The sequence below is a fragment of the Lutra lutra genome, chromosome 12, assembly GCF_902655055.1.
Source record: "Lutra lutra chromosome 12, mLutLut1.2, whole genome shotgun sequence".
Taxonomy (NCBI): domain Eukaryota; kingdom Metazoa; phylum Chordata; class Mammalia; order Carnivora; family Mustelidae; genus Lutra; species Lutra lutra.
Genome location: NC_062289.1, coordinates 14535013 through 14554827, shown reverse-complemented (window position 1 = coordinate 14554827; position 19815 = coordinate 14535013). Strand labels below are relative to the sequence as shown.

Sequence of the window (19815 nt, the reverse complement as noted above, 5' to 3'; positions counted from 1 at the left end):
CACAGCAAATATATCCCAGGCAGACTCTTTACCTCTGAGATCTGGCATATTCCTGATAAACTTTTCCATGCTGCTGTGATTTTCTTGGAAAACAGATTATGCAAATTACATCACACACTTCCGCTGCTACAGCCCCATGGCTGTCACATTTTCAGGCCCAAAACGCTTTAGACTCCCCAGTCTTCTAGAATCTACAGATGCAAGCTGGAGTACAGCTGACCCCGACACCCAAGAAGAAGACAGAGATGCAATTTAACAACAGAATGAGAAGGAAAATCTTTGAGTGTATCCTGGGCTTACAGTGCCTGTGTGAGACCAGATGAAGGAAGCTATTGCATCTGGTTAACCGAGAGGCCTTATCGCAAACCCAGCAGTCAGGAAATCACTGCGCTTCTAGAGGCTGCTTATCATGTAGGTGTCGATGCCACACTTTTATAGGATGTGCAAAGAGCGGATGAGTTAATATGCTAATAACCAGAAAACTGTTTTGGAGTTAACTAGTAGCCAAGCAAGATTTCCCCCTTTTAATTCAAACCTGAAGATCTAGTTTCCCTAACAACCAATGATAAAACAGGCGATGATAAAACAAAATTCAGACTTGTGGTTAAAGATCAGATAGAGATCTATTTTTTTTTTAAGTTTCACTTATTTAAGTAATCTCTACACCCAATGTGGGGCTCAGACACATGACCCCAAGATCAAGAGTCACAGGCTCCTCTAACTGAGCCAGCCAGGTGTCCCTAGATGAAGATCTTCTAGATGGAGAAGGGGAAGAAGTTTGAGGCAATGATATTGTCAATGTTCCACTTCTTATGTTAGGTGTGGGTCCACACTTTATACTATTATTATCATTTTAAAGATTTATTTATTTATTTTAGAGAGAGAGAGTGAGAGAAAGAGAAGGAGGGGCAGAGGGAGAGGGGGAGAGAATTCCAAGCAGACTCTGCACTGAGTGTGGAGCCCAACGCGAGCTCATCTCATGACCATGAGATCATAACCTGAGCCAAAACCAAGAGTCAGATGCTCAACTGACCGAGCCACACAAGTGCCCCTATATTATTATTTACATGTAGAATACATATCTTTTTTTGTGTTGTCAGATATCAATAATATGTATATATTTTAAAATATTTTATTTATAGGGCGCCTGGGTGGCTCAGTGGATTAAAGCCTCCACCTTCGGCTCAGGTCATGATCTCAGGGTCCTGGGATCGAGCCCCACATCGGGCTCTCTGCTCGGCGGGGAGGCTGCTTCCTCCTCTCTTTCTCTGCCTGCCTCTCTGCCTACTTGTGAACGCTACCTGTCAAATAAATAAATAAAATCTCTAAAAAAATATATTTTATTTATTTGACACAGAGAGATCACAAGTAGGCAGAAAGGCAGGCAGAGAAAGAAAGGAAGAAGCAGGCTCCCCGCCGAGCAGAGAGCCCGATGCGGAACTCGAACCCAGGACCCTGAGATCATGACCTGAGCCGAAGGCAGAGGCTTAAACCCACTGAGCCACTCAGGCACCCTCAATAATATATTTTTAAGAGAAAAAAGTTATGTTGCCTGAGAAAGAGACATATTGCGTTACCCTACAATGTCATTCCATTTCTTAATAACATTAAGTTATAGCTCCTTTTTTTAACCCATCTTTTAAGTTCTTCCACAGACATTTTAGTACTTCATAAAATACTTCCACTTCAGTTTGTAGTGGAAGTACAGGGATTTAGAATTCAAACGAACTCAAGTTCAATACCTGTGCCCTCTAAAACTCTCAAGTTTCAGCCATTGATTTTTTTTTTTCAGACATGTTTATTCCATCAACTTCAGCCAATAAAGAATGACTGTGTATCTATTTATCTTGGTTCTCTAGTCCAGAATACACTTTCCATTTAAAATATTTGTGATCATGCTTCTATGTCATGAATAGCTTCTAGTGGGAATTAGTATATAGCCTGTTCTTGATAAAGAGGACAACAGACAGATGTTCCCTAATCCCTAGATAGTGTTGAATGTGACAAAACCAGCAAGACACATTAAGATGTTTCTCCTTTTCGGGAACTGTCAGGTCAACTCTAAAGCGATGAAGTCTGTAGTACAGTAGGATATCTGCTAAGGTAGAGTTAAATCCTGTAAGGTAGACTTTATCTTCAAGACGGACATTAAGATCCTCCAACGGAGATGGATACTGCCTTTATTGTAGTGTCCATGTACTTGAGTTACTCTGTATTCCAACCACTGCTGAACAATTGCTTTTTCTTTTGCAGCGCTCCCAAGCAAATCTTCTTTGTTCACCTGCTTGACAAGACAAGCTGGTAGTAGTCAGTCCTGTTGGACGTGGACCATTGTTTGTTTGAAGAACTGGAACCTGGAGCTCGCTCTGAGCACTGTCTTTGTTCCCTTTCTTCTGCCCCGGGGACTTCTCCAGCAGTGTCAGCTCTGCAGCTGCCATCTTCCAGCAGGAGCTCATGGCAGGGGCCTTGGCGGTGGATTTTTATTCTTACAGCAACTTCTCTTTCACCTGGTCATATGCATTGTCTCGTTTGTGTCAACATTACAACCTTTCACTGAAAGGCACTGTCATCCTAAAGCTCTAGTTTGGAGAGTAGTATGGACTGTGGTCAGAACTGACCTCACGGAAACAATCATTTCTGACACAAATAATGCCACGGTACCTCTCCCACGGGCAACTGCACCCCACTCCCATGCTGAATCCTAGATCCTAGAATCTCAGTGTGGGCTGCCTGACCCCTGCACCTCTGCTTGCCCAGCTGGGAGGAGCTGATACAGAGGCGTAGGCTGGCTGACATTCAAAGATATGACTTGAACATTTAGAAGATCCTTAGTCTTGTTAAGCCTAAGAAGTCTTGTTAAGCCTACATAATAACTTGTGCTAAGAGGTGTATCACGGAATAAAATACTCATTCAAACTCAGGTAGCTACAGTCCTTGTAGACTGACTCCAAAGATGGACATCAACGATTCCTTCATCCCCATGTATGTGTGCCACTCTCCATTGACAAGTGGAGTCTGTTTCCTCCTCCTGAACCTGAGCGGCTCAGCAGTGTGCCTTAACCAACAGAACATGGCAGAAGGAAGCTAGGGATAGCTCTGGGCCTAATCCAGAAGATGTCTGGTATGTTCCACTTTCACTCTTTTGCAACATGAAGCCATCACATAAAGAGGCCCAGCTACTCTGGTGGAGAGACCACATGGAGGGAGAGACCAGGAGAGATGGCAGGGGGATGAGAGTTTGGGGCAGTGAGGTGGGGCTGGTCAGTCCCCAGCCATTTCAGCAATTCCAACTAAGATTTACCTGGATTTTAAGGCAGATTCACCTTCATTTCCCAGGGCTGCTGTGACTGGGTGGCTTAAAACAATAGAAAATTTATTCACTTACACTTCTGGAGGCTACAAGTGCAACATCAAACTGGTCAGCAGGGCTGCTTCCTTCTGGAGGATCTGAGGGAGAATGTGTTCTTCTTCCAGCTTCTGATGACTGCCAGCAATCTTCGGGGTTCCTTGACTTACGGTGACATGACTCTAATATGTGTCTCTTGTTACATGGCATTCTTCCTCTTCTCGTCTTAGAAGGACAGTGGTCATTTTGAGTTAGGGCCCATTCTACTCTAGCATGATCTTATTTTAGCTAATTACATCTGCAAAGACCCTTTTCCAAATAACATCACATTCTGTGGTTCTGGGTAAACATGAAATTCTGGGAGGTACTTTTCAACTTAGTACAGAAATTATCTTGAACATCCCTGCCCCATTCAAGCCTCCAGGCCACAACAGCTGCATGAGAAACTCTGAGAGAGATGACTAGAACCACTACCCCAACGACTTCTTTTGCCTGCCCGAATTACAAAATCATAAGCAAATGAATGACTGTTGTTATAAGCCACTAAATTTGAGGATGGCTTGTAATGGAGATAAGCAAACTGGCCCTTTTGAAACGTTAGAGAGGTGATTTGACCAATCATTGACACGATTGCTAATAAAATGCTGTTACTATCTGAATAGAATTAGAGTAAAAGAATGAGAACACAGGTTTTTGCAAAAAGCTACTGTAACTTTCATGAGATGTCTTAAGTAAGATTTCAAACTATTGTTTTTCTTCACCCAAGGGTTTCTCAGAGGTGATTTCCTGTTTAAAATGAGAAGGGACAAAAATGGGGTGGTGGTGTTCTATGCCTCAAAGTGACTGTAAAATGCTGAGTAACATGGAAGGAATGTGACACTCTCTGAACCAGAGAAGAGAGTTTTGTTCCTTGTGAAGGACAGTGAATTTTACTCTATTTGACAGTTTCCAGAGAATAAAAGGAAGGGAATCAATTGTGTGATAGCCAATGTCCTAGTCAGTAAAGATCAAAAGGTGAACAGACATAAGATGTGAAAAAAAAAAAAGAGAGAGAGAAATCTAACTCTGACCAGGTGCTCAATAATTCAACCCTCATCCCACTCTCACAGATGAGAAGTTCAAGTCTCTAGTCTCCAGAAAGCCTGGGATCAAACCGGATGAAGGAAGTGATACGCTGCCAATTTTCCATAACGTCCTCCCGAAACTATGCAGGATGAAAAATAGCAAATGTTAGTCTCTTGTGACCCTAGAAGCAGCAAGGCCTGAAATAAAACTGTTGAATAAGAAAATATAATTAATATCAGAGGAAAAATCCTCCAAAAAGGGGATGGATCATGACTATTACTGTTTACTGAGAAAACAGAAATCTTCATATAAAGACAAAGATCCAGTAGACTCAAATGTCAGTCAAAATGCAGGACCCTCTTCCACTTACTAACCGTGACCATTAATTAAGTAGGCTCCCTGGGCCACGTGCCACTTTAGATTCCTCATATGGAAAAGGGGGATAGTAATACCCCACTTTCTTCAAAAGGTCATACGGGAAACATGAAATTGTAAAGATGAAAGGACATTAAATAGTCCAAAAACGCATGACAAAGATAAGGTATAATTTTTATTGTTCAGCATATATTTAAGCACATTCATGGAAAAAAAACTTTGGACAGTGCCAATTTCAGATATGGCAGATTAAAAGGAATTGCTAAAGAAACTTGTGGAGTAGAGGTAGATATCTCATCAATAGGATACACTATCAACATTATTCTCACTTTTTATTTTCAGCCCTGTCCAGGAATTCCAGGACTTTCTTCTGCAAGACCCTCTACCGCCTACTCTCCGGTATTTACAACAACAATTTATTTGCAACAGATGAGCTTCTAGTTAAAGTCCTCCTGGAGAACCACCCTCCTGGAATCTCCACACCAGATTCAGCTGTCACCTCCTATTTACCGTCAAGTTAAACGCAGATCATTGCCAAGACAAAGCTGGTGTCTGGAGCATATGTTTTCTCCTTAGGGTTTTGATTACCAGCCAGTTTGGCATCTTAGGACATGATGAGAAGAGAGAAGACTGAATTTATGGTTCTACACCACTATGCAGTCTTTTTGATGTAGGAAAGATGTTGGGGTTCAGAGCCAACGGCCAAGAAAGAATTCTTGAGATGTCTCTGGTGCAAAAGGTGGTTTTATGACAGCACAGGGACAGGACCCATGGGCAGAAAGAGTTGCCCTGGGGCATGCAGAGTGGCCCACTATGTACTTTCAAGTTGGGAGGGGGTTAGGGATAGCGGAAATCGCTAAGGAATTTTAGAAGCAAGGTTTCCATGACTTTGAGGGGCTAGTTATTGTTGATAAAAGGTCATTTGTTACCGTCTAATAAAAACTTAGTCATGAGACCCTTCAGATGTATATTAGGGATCATATGCTTGGGGATGATTGCCAACATATATTTTGTGAGTAGAGATAAAAGAAGTTTCCAACTGAATTTTAATGCTGAAGTAGACTTACAGGATCCTGGGGGTCAGGCTAAGATTGCCTTTTGCCCTTAGCAAAGTATTAACAGCGAGGCAGCTGAGTTCTGAGAGGACTGTCACTCTGCCTGTCTCAAGGACTTGTCAGTGTGCTGTGGAAGGTAAGGAAATTTAATTTTTTTCTTGCCTCGGCTTCACACATCCTTTTGGATTTCTAAACAAGTTCTAAAAGAAACTAATTAAGTGCTGAGTCCTGGTAACTATGCACCAGACAACTTACAAAAATTACATCATTCTTACAAATATCAGCTAATATTGATAATTCCATTTTCTCCATTTATGAAAAAGAAAACTGAAGGTCAAAGATCTTCAATAACTCACCTAAAGCCACAGAACTAGAATGCAATAGAGTCAGAACATGCACCTAGGTTGTCTAACTCCAGAATTTAAGCTTTGACTATTACACAATACTTTGCTTAGAATCCTCACAACAGAAAGATAGAATTGATGGTGCTGCTTATGCATTCCTCCTACACCTGTCTTATTGGCAGCTGGTGCACTATAGGTGAGCAAACAAGCTATGGCGTGTCTGTGTTCTTCTGGTGGGAATTTAGTCATCCAGGTTTTATTTCTTATATATAAGTTCTTCTTCTTTTTCTTTTTCTTCTTCTTCCTTTTTTTTTTTTGGAAACCAAATTCATTCTATTTGTCCTTTTATACTCAAGCTAATGATGTTTTCAGAGATAGTTATAATAAAAGTCTAAATTCCTAAGTATGACATTCAAGACTCTCTATGAGCTGGTCCTCTCATAATTCCTGTCTCATCTTCTCTAATCTTTCCTCTTTCACTCAAAGCACCAGGCAGACCATATTAAGGATCACAAAGCATGGGTCCCATGTCTATCTGTTTTCTTATGATGAATTTTTCATGTAAAGTGGTGTTCCCATCTAGGATGAATTCTTGTCAATATTTCAAAAATCCTAGTACAAATTAAAGTTTCCTGGAACAATAACTTCAGAGACTAAAATGTTAAATTTCTTAGGTTCTGGCCAAAAATGCTAACTTAATCTGAGAATACTGATTATCTCCTCTGATTAGAAATTATGATTAATAGGATCCAGGGTGGCTCAGTCAGTTATGTGTCCAACTCTTGATTTCAACTCAGGTCATTATCTCAGGGTCATGACACTGTGCCCCACATCAGGCTACGTGCACAGTGGGGAGTCTGCTCCATATTCTCTCTCTCCCTCAACCCCTCCCCCGCCACACGCTCTTTCTCTCTCTTCTGTCTCTCTCTCTCTCTCAAAATAAATAAGTAAATCTTAAAAAAAAAAAAAGAAATTCTGATTACCAGTAATGTATGGTTTTTACTATGAAATGGAGAAGTAAAGTATCTCTTGATAAATGCAAATTTATTTATCATGACAAAGTCATTTTGACAACAACAACACTGAACAGGAGAAGAGATAAGCAATAAAAGTAGTCCTTGGTGACAGAAAGTTTAGGAATCGGGGTGCCTGGGTGGCTCAGTGGGTTAAAGCCTCTGCTTTCGGCTCAGGTCATGATCCCAGGGTCCTGGGATGGAGCCCCACATCGGGTTCTCTGCTTGGCAGGAAGCCTTCTCCCCCCACCCCCCGCCCCACTCTCTGCCTGCCTCTCTGCCTACTTGTGATCTCTGTCAAATAAATAAATAAATAAAATCTTAAAAAAAAAAAAAGAAAGTTTAGGAATCAACTTACCTGTGTGGTCTTTATTCCCATACTTTTTCTTACTGAAATCCATCTCATGGGCTTCTCCCCCCATGAGGTCTCCCTCTGTGTTTTCTAGAAGTAACACCTCCTTGCTTTTTGATCATATGACACAGTGTATACACTGTTCTCAGAGCAACTTATTTCTGTATTTTCTTGGCTATAAGAGGATATCAAGTATAACCTGCATCATTATCCTACCTACATACCACAGAATGAAAAAAACACTATTAACTATGACAAACCATCGATTTCAACATATGAAAAAGTACCAAAAAAAAAGTGTTACAGAATTAATGAGATATGGTATCATGAGTAATTTGCATGTCATTTCCTTTACTAGATCATTAGAAGGGAGCTACTATGTCTTGTTCATTTCAGTTTCCCTAGGACCTTACATTTGCCTTACATGTGGTATATATTTAATATGTGTTATATTGAATTGTTAGCTTAGAATTATCCTAAAAGGCTCCCAAAGCTGGGTGACACACTAAGGCTCTTGGTGAAGTATCATGCCCTGTTCCTGCCTTTTGCATAAACTTGTCGATCAGTCTATTTATAAGAGACAATAAACAAGAAAGCATGTGATCCTAACAGAATTCCTCATCTACATCTCAGTTAGAAGTAAACATTTTCACCAAAACATTATTTGTTAGATTTCTACTGAGCTTTTTACTCAGATAATCTGAGGTGCCATACAGAGAATTTCATATTTGCAACTCTTGAACAATTTACTTTTGGAAATTGGGCCAAGAAAGGAAAACATAGAAAAGCACAGGGACAGAAGGAAAAATCCATTCAAAACTGAAATCTCTGTCCTTTTCCCTAGAAGATAACCTAGTCTTAGTGAACCAATGGGTGTTTAATTGACTGTATATTAAAAACTACATCAAAACCTCAGTGCTACATAATAACACATTTATTTCATTCACATGGCTTGGCTGGGTGTTCTGCTGACGGGGATGGACTTAACCCACATATCTGCAGGTCAAATGGGAGCCAGCTGGTTTAGGCTTGGCAGAGCTGGGGCAGCTGGACTGGAGTGGCTCTGCTCCACATGTCCCTCATCTTCTTCGAGGGACCAGGGACATATTCTTCTCATGGCAATTGGCAGAGCACACAAACACAGGCAGAAACGTATGAGGCTTCTTTAGATCTAGGCTCAGAACTGCACACTGTCCCTTTGACCATACTCTAAGGACCAAAGCAAGTAAGATATCCAAACTAAAGTCAAGAGGCAGGGAAAGATACCCCCCTCTTTAGAAAGGGGTTTGCAAAACCACATGTCCAATGGCTTAGTTACAGGAAGCGGTGAAAAATTGGGGTCAATGATACAAATAATGGCCTCCTGCACATAAATACTGAATTTACAAAGAATAATCACAAAGATTTTCACATTTAATTTCACAACTAGGCCAAAAGGGCAAAATGGATACAATTATTCCTACTTTACTAAAGAAAAAAGGAAACTTGGAGAATTTAAGTAACTTACGCATGATAAATACTGCTAAATGATTGATATGAAATTAAATCAGAATTATCAAGTATATTAAATAGATATATACTTTTAAGTGGTTCAGATAGAATTCAAACCATGCTACAGTGGTTCTTTGTCAATCAGCACATACAGTTCCACTGTATGCACAGGGTTGGCCCTTTCGGTAAAGGGTCAGGTCAATTCAGAAGAATAACAATACTGGGCTTTATCTTCAGGAATAATCAACCACACCCGAAGTTTCTAGTAAGTATGCTCTGGCTGGTTTCCAGGCTACATTTATAGACAAGAATTGCTGCTTGTTTTCACATAAATACATGAATTTGTGCAGAGATTGGGCTAAGAGTACAAAGAATGATGAAAATCCAAATTGGGAGAAGCACAGAAATGCAAAGCACAGAAATGCAAACAGCATCACACACTGATAAACTGCTTATGGATTTTCTGTCTTCAACTGATTGGAAAAGAAAAAAAAACTAGTTTGAAGTGATGAACTGTAACATGTTGGAAGTAATTGGTTTACTAAGGAAAAGGGTGTTAATTTAGAAATATCAATACTACTACCCTCCTGGTGGATTATATATAGACAGAACAAAATCAGAGCTGCCCAATGATCTCATAGTTCATTGTTTCATTTACCACCAAGTATGTCCCAGACTTGGCACTCAGAATAAATGGGCTTTTGCATTTCTTCCAGAAACACAGGTGCCTTGCTACCTACTCACTGCCATTTATATACATAGAGAGAAAACATGAAAGTCAAGGTCACCTAATGAAATAAGGGATTAGGAGTAGAAAATAAAAGGCAAATTGAAGTTTTCAGTAACTTTCCAATGATCCTACTGACAATAGTTAGTCAGCCTAACCCTCAGAGGAGAGCTTCCCCGAGTTCCTTAGTTAGTTCCACCCAAGGCGAGGACCCTGTCACTTGAGCTCAGAGCATCCTCTGTTGTTCTTCTGGTGCATTATGTAAATTGCAATGATTTATTCATGGGACTATCTTTATCACGCATGTTGCATCCTAGACGGTAAGCCTTATGAGGGGTGATCAGTAAGTCTCTCGTTCATCTTTTTTACCCTAGGACCTAGAACAGTATGTACCCCATAATCACTCATAATATTTGTTAAATCAAAGATTGATTCAACATAACCAATTTTTACCACTTCTACCTTCCTACAGCACGTTCTCTATGACCCAAAAATGAAGGGATATAAGAGGGAGCTGGGGGGGGTGTTGTGTGCTCTTACAGCTGCCCTGTCCCCCTTTCCAATGGCTTCTCCTTGAGAGATCAAAATCCTTAACATAGCCCACAAGACACTGGGCAGTCATACCCCTCTATTTTCTGCTTCTTGACTTCTCACGGTCAAGCTCCAGACACATTTCCCTTCATTGTCCTTAAATAAAACTGCAACCCCGCCTGTTCCAGGACAATCGCACATATCACCTTTTCTGCCCTGAATTCTTCGCACACCCTTGTCCCCTCTTAAATAACCTCTCAGCTGCAAGTCCATCATCACCAGAGGGAAGCCTCTCCTGACTGCCCAGACCAGCTCAGGCTTCCCATCAGTGTCTCATAGGATCAGTACTGTTGCCCTCCGTGACGGCACAAATGACAATAAGCCACAGTTGTTATTTTTCATTTGCTTCTGTGGCCATTTGATACTGGCTATGCTCCCCCTGGACTGTAAACTTCATGAAGGTAGGGACTGTGATGATTTTTGCTTACCATATAATACCCAGGATTTTTGTTCCATATTGAATGTCCAGGGCTTGCACAGTGCCGGGCTTTTAGTCAGAAGTCAGTTATTTACTGACTGAGACAATCAATAAAAGAAACACACACACACACACACACATCGTTTACATCTCTTTTCTCTCTTCCTTAGGGATGAGCACCTAAAGGCAACAGATCTGGTTCTAAAAATAACTTCTGTTGGTATACCAATAAATCTGAATTCAAGTGATCTTGGTTTTAGCCAAGAAACAAGTCCTAACCAGTTATTATTATTCATAGCCGCTCTGCTACTTCAGGGCAAGAATTTTAACTGACTACAGGCCACCTCTTTGCAATCTTTCGATTTATAAAAAGGCACAGAAATATCTATGTCCTTAGAAAGAGACTTCTTTCAAGGTATTACTTCTTACTATCAAACCAATCATTAATGGGCTTTTTCTTTGTAACTCAGACACTTCTCACAGTTTATCACTTGTCTTTTAAAACTCCTTCTATGCCCACCCTGCTGCATATGGTCACAGCTTGTTTGCAAAGAGTGCTGATCATGCTTTCAAACAAAACTGTTCCCATATGCTGTGATTCATCCCCCCCCCTTCCTGCCTTTGCTTCATTTGTTTTAGAATTGGAGTTTAATTTTGAAAGGGTTGCTGTGACAGGAAATGACTGGGGGAGGAAAAATTAGAAGAGGCGGATGGATGAGAGGAATGGTGCTTATTAAACCCACAGCCAGGATCAAAGACTATTGGATTGGGAAAACCCCTTAAAGGAATACTAAATTCCCACTCAAGCCTTTCCTTCCAGTTTAAAGTAGAGGGATGGGAAAAACACAGAAATGGAGAGAATGCCTTCATTTCCGGAATGCATGATAGTTCCATTATTTACATTACAACTGAATCCAACATATGGTTCAGTTCCTGACCAGAGTGACATTTGGGAAACTGGAAGCGTTATCATCTCCAGAGAATATTAATGAAACCAAGGAATGAGTTGGGTGATTGCTGATTACAGCTCAGTGTAAGACCTTTTAATGGAGTAAAATGTTTGTAATATAAAGCTAACTGGGTGGCTTAGTTGGTTAAGCATCTGCCTTTGGCTCCAGTCCTGATACCAGGGTCCTGGGATTGAGCCCTGGGTCGGGCTCTCAGCAGGGAGTCTACTTCTCCCTCTCTTCTCTTCCTCATACTCTCTCTCAAATAAATTAGTTAATAAATTTAAAAAAAAATCTAACTAAGCATTCTTGCATAATTTATTCCTTCAACAAATACTATTCAGCATCCATTAATGTGCTATAGACCTATCTAGGCATTGGGGATAAAACAGTGAAAAAAAAATCCCTGGTATTTTGAAGGGGTGGGGGGTGGGAGGTTGGGGGAACCAGGTGGTGGGTATTGGAGAGGGCACGGGATGCATGGAGCACTGGGTGTGGTGCAAAAACAATGAATACTGTTACGTTGAAAATAAATTTTAAAAATTAAAAAAAAAAAATACACACACACACACACACACACACAAATCCCTGGTAGATATCCCTGCCCTCACAGATCTTATATTCTAATGGGGGAGGGTGGAGAATTAAACAACTCCGTAAGAATACATATGTCAGAATTTAATATGGCTGTGGAGGAAGTAAGAAGGGAAGAGCATTAAGATGTGTGAGTGAGGGCGCCTGGGTGGCTCAGCGGGTTAAGCCGCTGCCTTCGGCTCAGGTCATGATTCCAGGGTCCTGGGATCGAGTTCCGCGTCAGGCTCTCTGCTCAGCAGGGAGCTTGCTTCCCTCTTACTCTCTCTCCCTGCCTCTTGGCCTACTTGTGATCTCTATCAAATAAATAAATAAAATCTTTAAAAAAAAAAAGATGTGTGAGTGAGTGAGGTTGGATGGCTGATGTTTTTAAGAGTAGTCAGAAAAGGTTTCATCTATCAAGTGAAGATGTAAGCCCATGGGAGGTGGGGAGAGGGAAGAGCAAGTGCAAAAATCCTGAGGCAGCAACACACCTGATATGCTCAAGGAACATCGAGGAAACTATATTACTATGGTGGAATGTAGGAGATAAAGTCAGACAGGTTAAAAAGGGGTCGAGTTACAGCTCTGTAAGCTGGTTGTGAGAATTATGTATTGTACTCTGTATGAGAAGGGAAACAAGTGGAAGGTTTTGAAAAATGAGTGACCTGATCTGAATTACATCTAACATCTTTTTTAAAAAAGATTTTATTTTATTGATTTTACACAGAGAGTGAGTGAGAGGGGGAGGGGGAGAAGGAAAGAAAGAATCTCAAACAGATTCTCTGCTGAGCACAGAGCCTGACACAGGGCTCAATCCCAGGACACGGAGATCATGACCTGGGCTGAAAACAAGAGTCGGATGTTCAACCAACTGAGCCTTCCAGGCATCTCCTGAATTACATTTTTAAAGGTATACTCTAGCAGCTGTGGTGGGACCAGACCATAGGGAGTGGGGCAGTGACAAGCAGAGAGGTCAGTTAGATAGGAGGCTGCTGGAATAATCCAGAAAGAGATGGTGGCGCTCTGCAATACGGTTGCCAGAGAGGAAATGGTAAAAAATGGTATTGGTTTTGGTGGCTGCTGTAACAAACAATCACAAACGTGGTGCTTAAGCCAATAGAAATTTATTTTCCCTGTTCTGGAGTTCAGAGGTCCAAAATCAGTATCACTGGACCCCAATCTATGTGTTAGCAAAGCTGTGCACTCCCTAAATTCCACTTCTTGCCTCTGGGAGCTTCCGGTAGCTACGGGCATTCCTTGACTTGTGGCCACATCATTCTAATCTTCAAGGCTGACATCTTCCAATCTCTCTTTGCTCTATCTTCACATCCCTTTCTCTTCTTGTGGGGGTGGGGTTTGCAAATCTCCCTTGCCTCCTCCTTAAGGATACATGAGATTGCATTTAGGTCTCACTGGAATAATCCAGATATTCTCCCCACCTCAAGATCCTTAACTGATGCTCACCCTAGCCACGTACCCCTGCTCTTTTAAAGCCATTTCAGGTAATATTCACAGATTCTAGGGGCAGGGGATGAATCTCTCAGGGAGCGGTGACAATTTTCCAGCCCATAACAGAAGTAGTAGGTCATGGATATTTCTTGAAGGAACAGCGAATGTGGGATTTTTTGATCAATTACTTGTTGGGTGGGAGACAGAGGAGTAAAGGCAATCCTGAGATTTTTAGCCAGAACACCTGGACCTCAGAGGAAGATTTTAGAAAGAATAGGTTTAGGAAAGAAGATAAGGATCTCATTTTTTTTTTTTTTTTAATATCTTAAGTTTGAAAAGTCTACTAAATATCCAAGTGGTGATGTAAGGAGGGAATTAGACATAAATCTGTATTCCTATATTCCGGAGAAGGCCTATAATTCCAAGGATTAAAAATTTGTGAATCATCAGAGTATGGGTAGAATTAAAGCAATGAGACAAAGTGAGATTACCTAGTATGTGCTTCTGAACTGTGTTCACTTGGCTGAACTGAAGTATATCCCAAAATCTTTTTCCTTGTATGATTTCAGATTAGCACTGACCAAAAAAGATATGTGCATGAAATTGCCAGGCAGAAGTGAGGCGGCCATCACGACTCTCTGAAGGGTGTGTGGTTCGATGCTGACAGAGGTACTGCTGAACTCCAGCTCAGGCTCTTCTCTCCCACTCTGCATCTTCTCTGCAAATCCTCTTCCCAACTGTTGGCCCTCCTGGCCAATAGTAGCCCCAGCCCTACCACCAGACTCAGAGGTAATGGCCTTCTGTATAGACTTCTCCAACTCTCAGTCCCACGGTAGCAGATGGATGTGCCTTTGGAAGCCCCAACTCTGTCTCCCACCCCAGTGGTTCCTAGTTAGGAAGTCTGCTCCCATCCCTTCCTGCCCCCTTTCAGACCTTCCTTCCCAACTGTATAAGGTCTTATTCCAACAATAAATCCCAATTCCATTGTGGTTGTGCTTCTCTGGTTAGACCCTGAACACCTATATACTCGGGGAGTGAATCCAGAGAGGAAGAGTTTAAGAAACTGGGCCCTGGGGTTTTCCAATGTTTGGAAATCAGAGAGAAAAGGAGGAATCAGTGAAGAAAACTAAGCAGGAGTGGACACTGTAGCACCTGAAGTTTATACAATTGGGAAGGGGGTGTCTTAATGAAAAAGATTATAAATAAAAATTTAAATTATACGTTAAAATATACATTTAGAATGGGGAAAAGAGATGACATCAAATGACATTTTTAAAAACTGCCAAATACAATAAATCACAGTTTAAATTATTTCACTGTTGATACACCTCTATAATACTTTTATCCTTACATTTTCTGGCTGCACCATTTTCAGTCAGCTTTTCATATTACAATTATTTTCTACAATAATTTCCACAGAGAAAATAGAAAAACAGTCATTCTTCCTTCTAGCATGACTGATCTCCATTTTCAATTTATTTTTAGTTTATATGCATAAAATGCATAAAATTGGTGTATTCACAAACAGGCTTCCTTGCTGTTTGTAACCCAGTTAGCAGTCTGAGCTCCACCAACACAAGAATTTTCCAAATTTGGGTGGCAGCCATGCTCTCCAAGTTGCTGTCTCCCTGCCCAAGCTGCCTGGATGGCCTCCCAGAACCCCGACCTGCTGCTGTCAGTGTGGCCGCCGCCTGCAACCGCAGAGGAGCCAAGCCCAGCGGGGTCACTGCCCGGGGCCCCGTGGGCAAGAGGCCTCAGCAGGAGCTGATGACCCCCAGGATGCCTGGGGACAAAGGAATTTCTGTCTTCCCTGGACCAGAGAACCTTTTTGAACAGGTGGGGTCGATCCATAGAGCACCTGGCACAGTGCATGGAGACCTGAGCTACAGTGAGCTCCCCCTGGAGCTCCCCAACAGCTACGCTGACACCACACCCATGGCGAAATTCCTCACGCCTGCTACCACACCTGCCTGGACATCTTGAAGAACCAACCCGCTCTCCATCCAGGGAACCCAACACTGATAGCCCTTTGCACACACATGCTGCTGAGCTGGGGGAAAACCCCACAGCCTTTAAGAAGTGTCTACAAGAAACCTACTTGAAACAGGTCTCCAGCCAAGAACCCTGACTGTCCGGCCTCTCTTCTTGTGTTGTCTTTTTATTTTCTCCTTAAATGGTCTGTCCTTTCCTTCATTTCTGTCTAGGACTCTGTATCTTAAGCTGTGGTGTCATTTTTGTGTTGTTTCTGTTTTTTAAATTAAATCTCTGGCTGAGCCTTTGTGATAAATATATTAAACAAATACATGGGGGTTATTTTCACCAAAAAAATCTTCTAACTTTGATTTTGGACAATCCTTCTTTTTAAAAGGATTTAAAATATGCAGTACATATATAATTGCTTTCTCTTGTATTCCTGATTAGGAGAAAACTTCCAATTTTGATAAGGTATCAAAGAGTTGAATTTCACAGGAAGAATGTATTATTTTACACATCTGGTGGTAAGAAGGATTTTTCCAGACTGCTTTTCAAACTTTCTCTTTTACTCTCATGTACCTCTGGTGCTGTGTGCCATGAGACAGATACCTTAATATCATGATTTGATTTCTGAGTAACACTTTTGTGTCTTGATGCCAGTTAAGTCAGCACACTAGGCAGTAGGAGCATTTTTCAAAGCCACTCCTGCACCAGGGGGATAGAGATAACGCCGACATACACAAAAGAAACTACAAAAGAACACAATATATCCCACTAAACCCAAACTAAAGGTATCTCCAACTCAACTTCCGCTAAGCCCCATCACCAAAGGGCTTGTAGCCATTCCAACATTCCAATACCACCAGACACAAAGGGAAAATTTGAACTTTCTAACCTGGAAACTTTCAAACATATACACGAGTAGACCGTATGGTGCAGTAAATTCCCTATAGTCTCAGTAGTTGGGCCGAAGCAGAGCCTCTAGCACATTCTGTGAACAAGTTTGCTCAATCAGTTTAAATAGCCCACCATGGCAGGATGCCAAGGCCAGGTACCTGTCGATATTTGTTTGGTATATCACGCATTCTAGAAATGAAGGCCTGATCCTGAAAGGCCAGATTCCAAATCAAGCCGTATAAACCTTAGTTTTGTCATTTTTTTCCCTAAAACATAGCCACCTATAATGTTAAGAAATTTCACTGTGTTGTGTATGTGTGTAAGAAATTCAACCATCTGTATGAAAAGTTGTGTAGAGAACTTCTCTCTACTAAAGGCCCAAACCCTTATCAACCACCAGCATTTGTGCCCACAGACCAGCCCCTGAGAGTACGGATGGACCCTGTATGGGCTCCTAACTGAGGTGAGCACAGAAAGAAGCAAAGCCACTGATGAGAATATGCAGCTACCCAAGGCCCCAGCTACTCCTCTGGCTGAAAAACCTCCAGGTCATTTTCACTCACATGTCTTGCCAAGTCCTGGCTTTGGCCAAATTTGGACAGTTTCTCCTTCATGTTTCTCCATCTGTCTCTGCTTCTCCTGGTCCTTTTTTCAGAGTAAGGTCTGTTCCAAGAAAATGCATAATATGATTGAAAGAAATAATCAGACAGACTCAGAGAGAAGAAGCAAAGCCTCAGAACCATCAGAGCCTACAGAGGGAAGAGGGAGGAAGAAGAGGAAGACAGTGTGAATCTGTCTTGCACGGTGGCAGCGAGTGCTAAGGATGGGGAGAACGGCGCTGGTGGACGGACGGACTGTCCTACTTGTTTGCTTGCACCCGCATCATCTCACTGCCAGCGTCACAGTGGCAAGGAAAGGGAGCTTGTTAGAGACTCAGGATTCCCAGCTCTGTCCATACCCGCAGTTCACATCAGGACCTTATTGCAACTGTCTTCATTCTGGTTTGGTCCATTCCGTGCTAGTTGCAGCGAATTTGTATGAGATGCTGCAGCCAAAACAGTGTCTTTACCTCTTCTCTGCCAGACTCTGCCTTAGGCTGGGTTTCCTAGAGGTAGGACCCGGAGCCTACTAAACACTTCCAGGTCCTTCCAGGGAGCTCCCTGGATAACCCTGCAATTCTGGAGACTACTCAGACCCCTCCCCCTCTCTCAGAAAACCAGCTCTCCCACATCAATCTCCCAGCTCAGGACCTTTCCCCAAAGCTTACCTTCTTGACTAGAACTGACTGCCCACCGCAGCTCCCCACTTGTCTCCTGCCATCAGTCATAATCTCAAATTCATGCAGGAAGTCTTTTGCCCACAGATTGAACAATGACATTGATTTTCAATCGCCTGTCTCTTTGACATTCTCACTTGCTGCCCAAGGTGAGTGCCTCCCCTAGCCTTGTATGACCCTTCCCACATGGGCCTTTTCTCAGTGGGGCAATAAAAAGAAGTGGCTTGGCTATTTTGCAACCCAGAAGATGGACGATCAGATCTATGAAGTCTGTTCCAATATGAGGTTAAATGTGGAAATAGCCTTGACATCTGGAAACAGAATTTTTGCCCCAAAATTTGGCTTTGAAAGACAGTTGAGCCACTAAGTGTGTCACAAAGACTCGGTAGGGCTGAAGACAGCCCGCAGTTTTTAGTTTTCAATCAGCATTTGGAAATTTTGGCAATATACGATTTTCTCTAATATTTTTTCTTACAACAGTAACACAGGCAGTACAATTATTGTAGAAAAATTGAAAAATACAAAATAGGTTACAAAAGAAAATAAAACGAACTCTAATCCCCAATGGAAATAACTGCTATTATTGTCTTAGTGTATTGCTTGCTTGTGTTTTTCTACTCATAGGTAATGCATCATTGCAGTTTACTTATACACATATAATATGAATTGCTTATTAACATCCATAGTTTCAATTACATTTTTGAGTATCCTCTGCATCCTTGAGAATGCTAAAGAATGATGTTATACTTCATTATGTAAATGCTTCATTTTTTTTTAAATGAGTTAAGTGCTATCTGACTACTCTTATAGAAAGGTATCGAGATCAACAGAGTTAAGTACTGATCTACCCTAAGCAGCTTTACAACCTTGGGCAAGTTTCTTAAACCTTGTGTGCCTCAGTTTCCTCTCATTTAAAATGAGGATAATCATAGTACCTACGTTGGGGTGACCAACTGGCTTGATTGGGAGAGCATGCAACTCTTGATCTCAAGGTTGTGAGTTTGAGCCTGATCTTGGGTATGAAGATTACTTTAAAAAAATAAAATAGGGGCGCCTGGGTGGCTCAGTGGGTTAAGCCGCTGCCTTCGGCTCAGGTCATGATCTCAGGGTCCTGGGATCGAGCCCCGCATCGGGCTCTCTGCTCAGCAGGGAGCCTGCTTCCTCCTCTCTCTCTCCGCCTGCCTCTCTGCCTGCTTGTGATCTCTCTCTGTCAAATAAATAAATAAAATCTTTAAAAAAAAAAATAAATAAATAAAATAAAATCTTAAAAAAAAATAGTATCTCCTTTGAAGTCCTTATGTGGTGAGTAAAGGGGAAATAATGTGTTAAGTGCTTAGACTAATGTCTGGCATGCAGTAAGTATTAAATAAAAGTTATTCTTACCCTCATCATCTTTGTATTACTCCAATACTTTTTAATGAGTGAGTACCTTTATAATAAAGTGTTGATCCAATAATAATACTACTGAACAGTGGATGAGGGTTATGGTTGAACAGTCAAGGTTTTAGTGATTTGGAAGTTGAACAGCAAACATTTCCTGAAGCCCATATAGTGTAGTAGGCAAGAGATGAGTTTTGGATGAAGACAAAGGTTAATCCCTGATAATTGTGATAAGCATTGCTGCAGTTAACAAAAAGGGCCTGTAACTGTTCTCAGAGTTTTGCTTTTAATAGCCTCACAACAACCTGAAAATATACATACTATTATTAGCAGGACACTGAGGCACAAGAAGCTATAACACTTACAGCAAGGCAACCGGCTAATAAAAGGCACAGCGTGGGGGCGCCTGGGTGGCTCAGTGGGTTAAAGCCTCTGCCTTGGGCTCAGGTCATGATCCTGGGGTCCTGGGATCAAGCCCCACATCAGGCTGTCTGCAAAGCAGGGAGCCTGCCTCCCTTCCTCTCTCTGCCTGCCTCTCTGCC

At 41.7% G+C, this 19815-nt stretch overlaps 2 pseudogenes; one reads left to right on the top strand and one right to left on the bottom strand.

Moving 5' to 3' along the window:
* Positions 1–1919: 1919 nt before the first annotated feature.
* On the bottom strand, positions 1920–2456 carry LOC125081730 (eukaryotic translation elongation factor 1 epsilon-1-like; annotated as a pseudogene).
* Positions 2457–15391: 12935 nt separating this feature from the next.
* On the top strand, positions 15392–15874 carry LOC125082521 (ubiquitin-conjugating enzyme E2 C-like; annotated as a pseudogene).
* Positions 15875–19815: the final 3941 nt, after the last annotated feature.